The sequence below is a fragment of the Bos indicus x Bos taurus genome, chromosome X, assembly GCF_003369695.1.
Source record: "Bos indicus x Bos taurus breed Angus x Brahman F1 hybrid chromosome X, Bos_hybrid_MaternalHap_v2.0, whole genome shotgun sequence".
NCBI lineage: Eukaryota > Metazoa > Chordata > Mammalia > Artiodactyla > Bovidae > Bos > Bos indicus x Bos taurus.
This window is the reverse complement of record NC_040105.1, coordinates 59,664,590-59,676,927: the sequence shown is the minus strand read 5'-3', so window position 1 is coordinate 59,676,927 and position 12,338 is coordinate 59,664,590.

The following is a 12,338-nucleotide window of genomic DNA, read 5'->3' as shown; positions in this document are numbered from 1 at the left end:
AGTGTTTAAATCCAAACCCCTCAGATGGCTCTCTAACTCGCCTGACAAATTTACCCGGTCTCCTACAGCTATGCATACGATTGTTTACAGTCTCCCAGCCTCGAGAGGCACGGGAAGCTTAAGATATTCAAATAGCTAGTAAAATATTTCATTGATGAGCCAATGCTTGCTGCCAAGTTTCCACATCCCCTGAATTGTATCCTTGAATGTGTATTAATTAATATAGTTGGTATGTAGAAAAAATAAGTAGTGGCCTCGGTGTTAGTAACTTTAGACCCTGAAGGTAATAAATTCTTTCCTTTGTTGTAAACCCATTACACATCCGCCCTATAGGAATGCAATTTTATCTTCGGAAGATGGCGCCAAACCTTAAAATAATTACCCTTAGAGAAAATAAGTCTTTGTTGATAAGTCTTTGTCAAGAGTCATAAAATGTTAATAGGCCTTCTGGCCAGAAGATGATGTAAATCACCTAAACCATTTGTATATGATAAATTTGCAGGAAAGAAACCCTAGTTTTTGATAAGGATCAAAAACTGCTGACTTTGCATCCCCTATTATCCTCTATGTGTAACTTAGGGTATATAAGCCCCTGTTGAAAATAAAGCTATGGGCCTTGCTCACCAAAGCTTGGTCTCCCCGTGTCATTTTTCCCCTCAATTTCCAGCTGAGTTTCCATCTGGAGTGTGGATATCCTCTGCGACCATTTATTTGCCTGGGCTTCTAAGACCCACTCGAGAAGGTGTCTAAGGTGGGGCACCTTCCACTATTCGAGAGGGTGCCTGCGGCCTCCATGGTCAGAACTAACCTGGTGTCACAGGTTATATTGATTTTCTGTGTAAACCAAGCTACTCAGCTTCTTTTCTCCACTGAATTTTCCTACTGAGCTATCCTCATTCTATTACTCTTTATATCTTTGATAAATATATAAATAAATAGGTCGCCGAAGCCGTCTCTCCTTCGAATACCCTGAATCAGCTGGGGCTGGACCTCAGCAGACAGGGAGGCCTGGCGTGCTGCAATTCATGGGATCACAAAGAGTCGGACACGACTGAACTACTGAACTGAACTGAACTGAAGGTTTCAGGATCTAAGACAACAATATCAGTGTGCAAAAATGGTCTGCCAGAGAGTCATTCAAAAGGAGAGAGTTCCTTCTTCTTAAGGGCAGTTCAAGCCCTCATAAAGGCTATTGGTAAAACTTTAAGCCAACTGTTTTGTGTTTCCTGAGTTAGCTTACAAGATGTCTTTTAATAATGTCATTAGCCTTTTCAACCTTTTTCCTGATGATTGGGGCCTCTAGGGACAGTGTAAGTGATATTCTATTCCTAGACTTTTGACACCTTTTGATTTACAGCAGCTTTAAAGAAGGAGCCATTGACACTCTGAACTTTACAGTTTAAGATTCTGTTTATATCAGGAGAAGTCAGGACAGTAAGATTTCTCCCATTAGTAAACTTAGCTCAGTTGGTAAAGAATCTGCCTGCAATGCAGGAGACCTGGGTTTTATTCCTGGGTTGGGAAGATCACCTGGAGAAGGAAATGGCAACCCACTCCAGTATTCTTGCCTGTAGAATCCCATGGACAGAGGAGCCTGGGAGGCTAGAGTCCATGGGGTTGCAAGAGTCGGATATAATTTAGTGACTAAACCACCACCAAGTTCCCCATAACCTGGAATTCAAATATGGCAGTAGCCTGTAATGCCCAAGAAACCTCTCAATTGTCTTAAAGTCATAGGTAGAGGATGCTTTTGTATAGGTTTAAGTCTAGAAAGCACCCTTCAGATCAATGACTGAAAAATATTTGGCTTGTTCAGGAATTTCAGACAGTAAAGTATAAGGATTAGGCACCATGTGGTGTAAAGGAACCACAGCCTCATTTATTATTTGTAAATCTTGAACTAGTCTCCATTATCATCTGACTTTTTTACACCCTAAAGTGGAATGTTGCATGGACTGTTACAGGGAATTAATAGCCCTTGTTCTTTTAACTTTTCAATGATGGATTTTAACACTTATTTAAACTCAAGCTTTAGTGGATACTGCTTTGTATATGGATACAGGTAAAGGTTTTTTAGCTTGATGACTACAAGAACAGCATTTTGTGCTCAACCCAGTTTTTCCATCAGCCAGTACTCTAGTATTTACATTTTGTTCAATTAATGGGAGAGAAAGTGCACACTCCATATTCATGAAAACAGAGGTTTGGACCTTGCTCAGTATAACCCTCCCCAGAAGGGGTGAGGGAGATTCTGCCATGATCAGAAACTTGTGAGAAAATAGCACAGAATCCCAGTTGCAGCTTTCTTGTTTTTCAGTCGCTCGGCAGTGTCCGATTCTTTGTGACTCTATGGACTGCAGGACACCAGGTTTCCCTGTCCTTCACCATCTCCCAGAGTTTGCTCAAACTCATGTCTATTGAGTCAGTGATGTCATCCAACAATCTTACCCTCTGTAGTCCCATTTTCCTCCTGCCTTCAATCTTTCCCAGCATCAGGGTCTTTTCCAAATGTCAGCTCTTTGCATCATGTGGCCAAGTATTGCAGTTTCAGCCTCAGTATCAGTCCTTCCAATGAATATTCAATATTGATTTTCTTAAGGATGGACTGGTTTGATCTCCTTGCAGTCTAAGGGAATCTCAAGAGTCCACTCCAACACCACAGTTCAAAAACATCATTTCTTCGGTGCTCAGCCTTCTTTATGGTCCAACTCTCACATCCATACATGACTACTGGAAAAACCATAGCTTTGACTATTCGGATCTTGGTTGGGAAAGTAATGGTTTAGCTTTTTAATATGCTGTTTAGGTTTGCCACAGCTTTCCTTCCAAGGAGCAAGCATCTTTTAATTTCAAGGCTGCAGTTACTATCTGCAGTGCTTTTGGAGCCCAAGAAAATAGTCTGCCACTGTTTCCTTTGTTTTTCCGTCTGTTTGCCATTACTTTGCTAGTATGTGAGATGAGTGCAATTGTGCAGTAGTTTGAACATTCTTTGGCATTGCCTTCCTTTGGGACTAGAATGAAAACTGACCTTTTCCAGTCCTGTTGCCACTGCTGAGTTTTCTAAATTTCCTGGCATATTGCATGCAGAATTTTAACAGCATCATCTTTTAGGATTTGAAATAACTCCCCTGGAATTCCATCACCTCCACTAGCTTTGTTAGTAGTGATGATTCCTAAGGCCCCTTTGACTTCACACTCCAGGATGTCTGGCTAGGTGAGTGAACCTTGAAAGCCTGACCCCTGGGACCTACACCTCGGAGGGTAGTCTCTTCTCCAGTGTGGTCTTTGCAGACTGAACATGGAGCTGGGGGAGGCTTAGACACCTGAGAAAAATTTAGCTTGAGATGTCCTTCCTTTCCCCAGTAATAGAAAGTTTATCCCTTTTCACTTGGGTCCCACTGGACATTTTTCTCCTCAGACTCTTTAACAGCAGATCTAACAGCCATTGCTAGGGCTTGAGTTTTTCCCTAATTCTTTTTGCCTCCTGTGTTATTCCTCATATTTTCTGCCAAAATAAACTGTCTTAGCCAGTTGTAACAGTTTATCTGAAGACTAATTTGGTCCATATGCCAGTTTTAGTAGCTTACAGCAGATATCTGGAGCCAGCTGAGTAAGAAATCTTTTAAGATCAATTCTTCTTCTGCACATTCAGGTTCAGTGTCAGTAAAATTGTGGACAGCCTCCCATAGTCTATCTAGGAATTTACTAGGAGTTTTCTTTTCTCCGTGTTCTATGTCATCCAACTTACCATAGCATAAAATCTTAGCATGTGCTCACCTGAATCCTTCAAGAATACATCTGACCAAATGGCTCTGATCCCACCTTACTTTAGCCATATTATAGTCCCAGTCTGGCTTTGTTGTGGGGACTGACTGATTCCCAGTAGGGAGGGTGGCTATCTCTTGTTCCCTTTTCCCTATTGATTCATGTTCAAGCCATTCATTTTCATAGGCAATAACTTCCCCAAAACTCGAGTTTTTTGAGTCAGGAGCCAGCATCTGTCCTAAGATATACATTACATCTTTCCAAGTAAAGTTAAGCTCTGGGGACTGAACTTATCCCAGTTTCTCAAAATACATTTTAAAGGAGGTGGTTCTGGAACTGCTAGTTCCCATCTGTAAGAGAGAAAAAAGTGGCATCCACAGCTGTGGCTTTTTTCTACTGGAGATATCCCTCTCTGTTCTAGATGGGGGTGGAGACAGACTTTCCACTGGAGCTTTCCTTCTCTAGTCAGACTTAGTCTGTCTCTTATCAATGCAGGCACCATTTTTGCTCCCGTCAGCCCTCCTCATTCTACAAATGAGGTGGTGGAGACATGCCAGGGGTAGACCTCATGGCATCCCAAACTGATTTCCAATTTCTCACCATTAAATCTTGGCTTGAAGAGATATTTCCAGCAGCTAGCATGGTGAGTTGTGAAAACCAGAGAAGACATGAAAGCTTAATAATTCTATTGATTTAACCAAAAAGTCCCTTCAGTTTTAAGTAAAAATAAAAGCCACACTTTTCATTTTCACCAAGAACTTTATTGAACCATGTATTCACCATTTTCTTTCACTACCTTCTGCCATTTTCCAGGCAACTTCATAATTACATCTTCCCAAAACTCAATCTTTTTGAGCAAAGAACTGCTCCGGGTGCCTTGTGCATTCTTCCAGGTAATTGATTTTTTTTCTGCTAAAATAATTTTGTATTATACAGAATGAAGTAAGTCAGGAAGAGAAAAGCAAATATTGCATATTCACATATATATGGAATCTAGACAGATGGTACTGATTAACCTATTTGCAAGGCAGTAATGGAGACATAGACATAGAGAAAAGACTTATGGGCATTGATGGGGGGGGGGGAGAGGAGCAGATGGGATGAATGGGGAGAGTAGCATGGATGCATATACACTACCATATATAAAATAGATAGCCAACAGAAATTTGCTGTATGACTCAGGGAACTCAAACTGGGGCTATGTAACAATCTAAAGGGGTGAGAAATGGTGGGAGGTGGGAGTGAGTTTTAAGAGGGAGGGGACATATGTATATCTATGGCTAATTCACATTGATGTATGGCAGAAATCAAAGCAATATTGTAAAGCAATTATCTCTCACTTAAAAATAAATTAATTAAAAAAATAAAGACTGAAATAAATAGAAAAAAAAAAAAAAACTTCACTTGATTTCCCCTTTTCCTTTGGTGCCACCAAGGTGGAGCAGAGTAATTTGCCAGAATGCTTCCCAAGTAAGACTGCTAGGAGACACATCTGTCTTATATGTGCCTGTGTTAAGCTCTTACCCCAGGTTTTTAAAAATACATTTCAAAGTGGGTGGTTCTGTAACTGCTAGTTCCCATCTGTAAGAGAAAAAAGCAGCATCCACAACTGTCGCTTTTTCTACAGGAGGCGTCCCTCCCTGCCCTAGATGAGGGCGAAGAAAGACTTTCCACAGAAGCTTTCCTTCATTGGTCAGACTTTTCTGTCACTTACTGATGCAGGTGCCTTCAGCCCTCCTCATTCTACCATTGATGGGGGGTTGAGATGCACCAGAGGTAGACCTGAAAGCATTGCAAATTGATTTCTAGTTCCTTACCACCAAGACTATTGTTTGGTTTGCTTTTTTCTCTGATACCACCCAGAGTATAACAGGGTAGTTTTCCAGAACGTTTCCCAAACTGAGACCGCTAGGAGAAGCATCCATCTTCCTTGTGCCTGTGCACATTCCTGAACATAGTCTATAGTAGAAGCGGTCAATCATAAAGGGACATACAAAAAAATCAAGATGTTTCCCAGTGAGTGTCACCACACCAGTATCAGATCAGATCAGTCACTCAGTCGTGTCCGACTCTTTGCGACCCCATGAATCGCAGCACGCCAGGCCTCCCTGTCCATCACCAACTCCCGGAGTTCACCCAGACTCACGTCCATCGAGTCAGTGACGCCATCCAGCCATCTCATCCTCTGTCGTCCCTTTCGCCTCCTGCCCCCAATCCCTCCCAGCATCAGAGTCTTTTCCAATGAGTCAACTCTTTGCATGAGGTGGCCAAAGTACTGGAGTTTCAGCTTTAGCATTATTCCTTTTGAAGAAATCCCAGGGCTGATCTCCTTCAGAATGGACTGGTTGGATCTCCTTGCAGTCCAAGGGACTCTCAAGAGTCTTCTCCAACACCACAGTTCAAAAGCATCAATTTTTCGGTGCTCAGCCTTCTTCACAGTCCAACTCTCACATCCATACATGACCACAGAAAAAACCATAGCCTTGACTAGATAGCAAAAGAGGTGGTGGAGGGTTGGCTAGCGAGAAAAAAGTGATTTTTGTCCTTGAGCTACTAGGGCTAATACTTCCAGTTCATTACCACAGATTACATAAAAAGAATATATCAGGAGTTGAGACAAAAGCCACTGGAGAGCTTTATCTGGTCCACTAAGAGCTAGCACTACCAAAGGAGGAAGCCCGCAGCACTTCCAAACTGGAATTCCCAATCTATGTTCTGAGAAACCTCATGCTTGCTAAGAGTGATTCCATCTGTGTAATTCAAGGGCACAACCATGACAAGAAGTTGCTTTTGCGGCTCTGGTCCCGTATGGGAGAAGCCAGACGCTCCTGGAGCTAGATCTACACCTAGTTCACATCTTCAACACATGAGAAAACAACCAAGATGTAACTTTTGGCTCCTAGCAAGGTTGGGTGCCGAAATAAAGGTACACAGTAACAGCATGGATTACAAGTCATTGAAAGTCTATAATCTGACAGATTAGGTTAGTAGTTCCAATTTCCAGTTACAAAATAGTTGAAGAGATCAGGAAAAGGTGATCAAGAAAGGAAAGTTAGGTTTCCATGCTTTGCCCATTTCTGGCCACTCCCCTTGCAGGGACATTGGGTGCCTACTGGCACTGGCAGGTTAATATAAAACCCTGATAGGTTCCCCTTTCAGGGCTGCCTTCAGTGTTTACAATGTGCCACAGAACCATAAAGCCAGGCTCAACTCTCACTTAGCACAGGACAAGTCTCAGTTTCCAATCAATCACACACACAGACAAAACTTAGAGTTAGTAAAGTAAAGCAGAAAATGTGTATACTTAAAAGCATAGAGGCTAGAGCTTGGAGTGTCCTTACCTTGTCTTGAAGACCCCAGATGAGACCCCAAGATGATAGCTTATGGTGAATGATGTTGGATTTGTGATCTACAAAGGAAAGAATTTCGCTTTGGGACAAAAGACACAGCTTTAGTCACTCAGAGCTTTGTGTGGCAAAAGATTTATTACAGTGAAAAAGGAATAGAGAAAGCTTCTGACATAGATATCTGAAGGGGGCAGAGAGTGCCCCACTCACGAGGCTTATCAAGGCCTTATATAATTTTTCAATTGGTTACTAAAAATAGAAAGGTCTTCCCAAACCTACTGCCACAACATACATCTTAAGATAACAGGATTAGTCAGAAGTATCTTATTAGGAAGCAGAAACATGTCCTCTGGCAAGAAACAGTGTTGTTATATAATCATTAATACAGAGCTTAAGGAAAAACATACCTGTGAGCAAGATGAGTTTTTGTGTAATCATCAGCTCTGGGATTAAAGAAAGTTCAATTCAGTCACTCAGTCGTGCCCAACTCTTTGCGACCCCATGAAGTGCAGCACACCAGGCCTCCCTGTCCATCACCAACTCCCAGAATTCACTCAAACTCACGTCCATCGAGTCAGTGATGCCATCCAGCCATCTCATCCTCTGTCGTCCCCTTTTCCTCCTGCCCCTAATCCCTCCCAGCATCAGAGTCTTTTCCAATGAGTCAACTCTTTGCATGAGGTGGCAAAAGTACTGGAGTTTCAGCTTTAGCATCATTCCTTCCAAAGAACACCCAGGACTGATTTCCTTTAGACTGGACTGGTTGGATCTCCTTGCAGTCCAAGGGACTCTCAAGAGTCTTTTCCAACACCACAGTTCAAAAGTATCAATTCTTAAGCTCTCAGCTTTCTTCACAGTCCAGCTCTCACATCCATACATGACTACTGGGAAAAACATAGCCTTGACTAGATGGACCTTTGTTGGTAAAGAAATGTCTTTGCTTTTTAACATGCTGTCTAGTTTGGTCATAACTTTCCTTCCAAGGAGTAAGCGTCTTTTAATTTCATGGCTGCAATCACAATCTGCAGTGATTTTGGAGCCCAAAAAATATAAAGTCTGACACTGCTTCCACTGTTTCCCCATCTATTTAGCATGAAGTGATGGGACCAGATGCCATGATTTTCATTTTCTGAATTTTGAGCTTTAAGCCAACTTTTTCACTTTCCACTTTCACTTTCATCAAGAGGCTTTTTAGTTCCTCTTCACTTTCTGCCATAAGGGTGGTGTCATCTGCATATCTGAGGTTATTGATATTTCTCCTGGCAATCTTGATTCCAGCTTGTGTTTCTTCCAGCCCAGCATTTCTGATGATGTACTCTGCATATAAGTTAAATAAGCAAGATGACAATATACAGCCTTGATGTACTCCTTTTCCTATTTGGAACCAATCTGTTGTTCCATGTCCAGTTCTAACTGTTGCTTCCTGACTTGCATATAGGTTTCTCAAGAGTCAGGTCAGGTGGTCTGGTATTCCCATCTCTTTCAGAATTTTCCACAGTTTATTGTGCTCCACACAGTCAAAGGCTTTGGCATAGTCCATAAAGCAGAAATAGATGTTTTTCTGGAACTCTCTTGCTTTTTCCATGATCCAGCGGATGTTGGCAATTTGATCTCTGGTTCCTCTGCCTTTTCTAAAACCAGCTTGAACATCTGGAAGTTCACGGTTTATGTATTGCTGAAGCCTGGCTTGGAGAATTTTGAGCATTATTTTACTAGTGTGTGAGATGAGTGCAATTGTGCAGTAATTTGAACATTCTTTGGCATTGCCTTTCTTTGGGATTGGAATGAAAACTGACCTTTTCCAGTCCTGTGGCCACTGCTGAGTTTTCCAAATTTGCTGGCATATTGAGTGCGGCACTTTCACAGCATCATCTTTCAAGATTTCAAATAGCTAAACTGGAATTCCATCACCTCCACTAGCTTTGTTTGTAGTGACACTTCCTAAGGCCCACTTGACTTCACATTCCAGGATGTCTGGCTCTAGGTGAGTGATCACACCATCATGATTATCTTGGTCATGAAGATCTTTTTTGTCCAGTTCTTCTGTGTATTCTTGACACCTCTTCTTAATAGCTTCTGTTTCTGTTAGGTCCATACCATTTCTGTTCTGTCTTTTATTGAGCCCATCTTTGCATGAAATATTCCCTTGGTATCTCTATTAGGCAAAATAGGTAGTTGCCATAATAATTCACAGTTTAAGAAAAAAGTCATATGTGACTAAGACAAAGTAATGTAGAAGAGAAACGTTTGTCCCTTCCTCCTCCTCAAGGGCCCTTGTCTCCTTATCAATTTACCTAAGAATTAGCTTTCTCAGATATTTCAGTCACTACTCACAGAACACTCTCCCCTGACATCTTTTCTTTTGGAATGGTACACGCCGGAGCCCAGCTCCAGCAGCCTGAAGGGATGAGTGGTGTCAGTGGAAAATGATGTAGCCTCTGACTCAAGGTACGGGACTACATGTTTTTTTCAAGCCTCAGGTTTTCTTTTATACTTTAACAAAAGCATTTGGTCAGAGGTTTGATATTTTTAGTCCACCCCCCCCCCCGACACACCCAGATTTACTGTCTCCAGAAATCACTGTTGCCCTACAGAGTTCCTGCTTCAGCGATTCTCTCAGAATCCGCTCTACTATCTATTATCTAATTCCTCTTATGTGTCCTATACTTAACTTGTGATTACATTGTAACTCATGTCACATTCCTCTGTTTATTTCTTATCTTTCTAAATCCTGTTTGCCCCTAGCATCTTAAGATCACTATCTCCTAAAAAGGCTTCTAGCTATTAATATCTCTAAAATTCCTAATCTCTATAAGCTATAGTAAAATATGCTAACACTACAACATTCCTTAAACTTTTAGCTTCTAACTATTCTTTTTTACTCCTAAACCCTAAACTCAGCAAACTTCTTTTGCCATAAATATTTCCCTTACAAACAGGTCTCTGATAACAATCCTTCCCATGGCCTCAAGCTGTGGCCTACATGCTCATTCTGGAGCATTCTTTGTAGAGATCCTTGAACAAATGTCAATGGTTAACTTTATGTATTATTCTCTGGGCACAGCTGCTGAAGGCTTTTTGCCTTCTCATGCTCCTCTCAAGAACAATAAGCACCTTAACATTCTTTCCAGCCAACTCAACCTAAGAAAGGAAAGAACAAGTCAGAATCACAAGACCTAACTCCTTCATCCCAGGACCGTGCCTGTGGGATGAGGAGAGGGGGTTGGGGCTGTGCCTCCATTTTGTCAGCAATCCCTACCGCGGCTCCCGACATCTCCTCCTTTCTTATTTTTTAGAGCATAAGTATGAAACTCAGTAGATAAACCAGAAACACTTCGGTTGAGTATTCTGAAAAGGCATGGGGCTAATACACAAATCAGAACCAACAGGCATAAGCACATGGCCACATTAATCATTATTGTAAAAAGGATCCATGGGAAAAATACCCCTCCAGATTTTTTAAAAGGGAATTAGAAAGCCATTGAGAGGAAAAGTCAGCCTCCACCTGCTTCATATTCTGAATATCCTGATGTAACTTAGAAATATCAACACTAAAACCTGAATGATTCCAGACGCCTAAAATATGATTCCTAATGCATTCCCAACAATGTACAGAATCATTCACTTGTAGAGGGGTAATGCACATCAATTTAAATTCAGCATGGCGCCTTAAAGACAACTTAATTTTTAAATTTGTAATTTCTTGCCCTATAAGCATGACTGCTTCTTCTAAAGCATTGACCTTATTTTCTATTTTCCTATCTATTATTTCCTGTGTAGTAAGAGCTACGGAGACATTTTTGGACAGCTGATCGACAAATGAGGCAGTATGCACTTCTTTTGACAGGGCAACAGCAGAAACCATAACTGAAGCAATTATGGAAATCAACATAGTGATTCCCACAATCAGAGCTGCAATGAATCTCTTAGGTTGAGAAATTAAGCCATTAAATTCATACAAAACTTTCAGTGCATAATCATCAAACCATTGTCCCTCTAATTTTACAGGAACCATCAAATACGGTGGTTGCTTTACAATCATCACAGCCTTAAAATTACTATAACTATTCCCATCAACACAATTTGATATAAAACAATTTATACATTCAACATTATAAACAGTTCTCCTTCAAAAACTCCCAAATCATTCCAATTTCTGGCCAACAAAAAGGCATAGGGAGAATGTATGCAGGCCCATACTATATATCTTTGTTCTTTTAAAGGTCTATGTAAAGTCACAGGTGCCATAGCAGCCAATGCTCTCCATAATTCAGGTTGCATGGCATCTGTTCCATCGAAACTCACTAAAGGAGGAGCACATTCATTAAATGCCACCTTGTAATTGCTAAAGGATGAGGGATGAATGAATCATTCCATATGGATCTATAAGGTTCTTCAAAAATCAAGGTCAATCATTGATCTGAAAGATAAGGGTACCCCCATTCGGTCAGAAAATGTCTGGTAGCAACAATGGGAATAGATAACTTTATGGCATACATGCATTCATTCCAACGAGGAAAGCCAGAAATTCTTCTTATGCTTTCCCAGGCCCATAGTCCTTGTTCATCAGAATCCGGATGGGGGAGTGCACAGTTTGGAAAGTCCTTTAAATGAGGGGCTGTCTGTTTTATGGCATCATATTGTCTTTCTTGCGCCCCTGGCATCAGTAGCTGTAAGGACCAAAAGTCTCTCTTGCTATTGCTTCTTGGAGAATCAGTAAGCATGCCTTTCAAGGAAGTGCTAACACATGCACTCAAAACTGGAGCTGATCCTTGTAAGGAGGAAGGTATGGCAAAGCAAATAGGTGGATAAATGGACATGCCTGAAAAATTGAAGGGAGCACTGACCACTGCTTTAGCATTATTAGGATAGATGGAAGCCCCTCCCAAAAGATGAGTATCATTAACAAAAACACGAATGGGCTCATTCATCCAATCAACAGGCTGGAAAGAAGGTGGATTAGGCAAATAGGCCCAGTGAATTTTTTTCTGCACTGGAGGACCTCAGCTGACAAACCAGCACAGCAAGCATAGCCACAAACATTACCATAGGAGTGGCCTCATGTCTCCCCCTTTCTATTAATTTTTCAGCCTGCTGAGCAAGGTGCTTCAGCTGGCCCTATGTTGGCACCATGCTGGAGATAGTTGCTTAAGTACAATGATGGTGATGAGGTGGAGCAGAATACGGCTGGACTCAATCAGCATGTCTCTCCTGAAGCACTAGGTG